Genomic DNA, 2354 nt, shown 5'->3' with positions numbered 1-2354 from the left:
TAAGCCTCCCAGCCCGTATGTGCTCTGATTTTAGGGTTGATCGTGCTCTTTCTTCTCTGCCATCTGAAAGCTTGGGATGCTGTAGTCGACGTGACGATTTCGTTTGTAGGGTTTCGATCAATTGAAACAAAGCCAGTTACAGATTCATCGCATTAAACATCTTCTCAACTCCTTCAGCCACGATCTATTTTTCATTTTCTCGATATAAAAAGGTAAGCCTTCTTCCTCGATCTGTTGAACCAAGAAAGTAAACTTATTTTCTGAGAAATGGCTAACTCAAAAGTTCTTCTTTCTGATAGGTTGCTGCGGACTTGTAAAGCAAATCTGAAACCGAAGAAGATGAAGAATCGAGACATAAGATCTTTTTCAGATCTTGCAATTGTTTTTCATTGGTATTTTCTCACAGTTGGTCAATTCTCTTTTGAGCTTCTAATATAAGATGGAAGGTGACGGAGCAAGCGGCGTAGGAGAAAGAGCATGAGAAATGCAGCACTCGGCGGAGAGAAACAAAGAAAGCTGCGGAGAGCGACGGAGAAAGTAGTGGAAGAGCAACAGAGCAATGAACAAGCGGCGTTGAGATGGAGCAAGTGACTGAAATAGTGAGATGGACAGCCATGAAACAAGCGACGGATAGTGTGACAAGAGATAGCAGATGCAATTGCTGCAGTTCAATCTGGCACAAGGGAGGTTGATAGGCTCTCGGACAGGGTTACTATCTCGAATTTCCTTTTCCGTTGACGTTTACAGTCTACTGCTTAACACGCTAACTTCCACTGTTCCTAACTAAGTTAGAGAACAGAACCTTCACTTTCCAACTGAAGCTCACTGAGTTCAACTTCACTTCCAAGCATCAGTCATTCACCATCTCCCACATATTTGAAAAGCATCAGCGTCCACCACTACCAAGCTTCGCTGAACAAGTAAGCACAATTACAGACATTAATTCAACTGTACTGAACAGACATTTCTTTCCTGATAACTACTTCACTTTTTTTTTGCTTCTCCAGAGAAGTAACAATCAACCTGGTGAAGACATGCCACGAGCTGGTGCGAGTGATCGTCTTGGGATTGTTGAAGGAGGTGATGTTGATCCACCAATCCAATCTGATGAAGCTGTTTTTGTTGACTCCACCACTACCAATGAACCACCCACGGATGATTTGTGTGAAGGGAAAATGCCACGCATAGCTTAGCGTCCTAACTTCAGCATGAGTTGTTGATGTTTCAGTCGTCATCCTCGCCTCTATCTTTTCTCTGTTTTTTTCCTGGTTTTAGTATTTTAGTACCCAGAGTTACTTCTCAGATGAAACCTATTTTATGTTTTGTTTTAGATCCGACGTATTAGTTTTCCTTACCATCTTGGACATAAACATGATATATGTAAAAGGTTATGAGTGGTAGACGACAGCTCCATGTTAGAGTGCATGTGCATGTTAGACGAGCCGTACAACCTGCCCGCACTGCGGTTTTGCAGCGTAAGAAACCAACCTCAAGTGCTGAAGATGATATAACAGGTGGATCAAGATTGACTTCTCAGACTGTTCTGAGGCAAGCAGTACCAACTGCAACCTCTAAAAGTTACACCTTCAAAACAATATGGTCATGTAGTTTTCATTTTTTTTTTCTCTTTCTGTTTTACAGTATAAAGACACTTGTTTAACTAATCATGTGTCACTCGGTATATCAGAAATTTGATCTCTAAAGTACGAGAAGCGAGTCCCAACATGTTATTATAGATTATATTTGGCACTTGAAAAGAACTAATGCTTCATAACTTGAAGAAGAAAAATATTTAATTGAGCATCATGTATATGAATTCAACTCATGGTTAGATTAGTCCAAGTGCGTATATATATATAGCAGATTCCAAGGAAGGGATACTTTTATTGTAGGCCTCAACCGAGAAAGCAACTGGACATGATTTCCCCAAATCAAAATGTCACTGAATATGAACTAAAATGGAAGATTTTATATTTACCATTTTCATAAACAAAGCCAAATAAAGAAAAGTGTAAAGTATAATAGAATAGATATATTATTGTGTTGTCTTCGATAAGAGAATACAATATGTATATATATTATGGTAACATTAACATAATGTTAACACTAGATAATGCTAATTTTCCTAAACACTTAATGTAAATATGCTAAGAATATCTTGACATTAATTTGTTCTTCAAGTTTTTCCTTTTAGTCTTGAGGGTTTTCATGGGTTTCACGGACTTCACAGACTTGGTCCGTAAGATACATATCTTCCGGCCCAATATATCTCTAATACTCCCCCGCACGACAAACGTGGGATGCAGCACACAAAACTACAATCAAAGCAGACCACGTATGTCGTGGACACTATG

At 39.1% G+C, this 2354-nt stretch overlaps 1 long non-coding RNA gene across 1 annotated transcript; it reads left to right on the top strand.

The window, feature by feature from the left end:
- LOC125593326 lies at positions 1–1664 on the top strand. The gene is made up of 3 exons (XR_007329247.1): positions 1–212; positions 300–920; positions 1008–1664. It is a non-coding gene; the product is annotated as an uncharacterized LOC125593326 (long non-coding RNA).
- Positions 1665–2354: the final 690 nt, after the last annotated feature.

Source organism: Brassica napus, chromosome C9, assembly GCF_020379485.1.
Source record: "Brassica napus cultivar Da-Ae chromosome C9, Da-Ae, whole genome shotgun sequence".
Taxonomy (NCBI): domain Eukaryota; kingdom Viridiplantae; phylum Streptophyta; class Magnoliopsida; order Brassicales; family Brassicaceae; genus Brassica; species Brassica napus.
The sequence above is the reverse complement of the archived record's forward strand: the minus strand, read 5'-3'. Positions and strand labels throughout refer to the sequence as shown.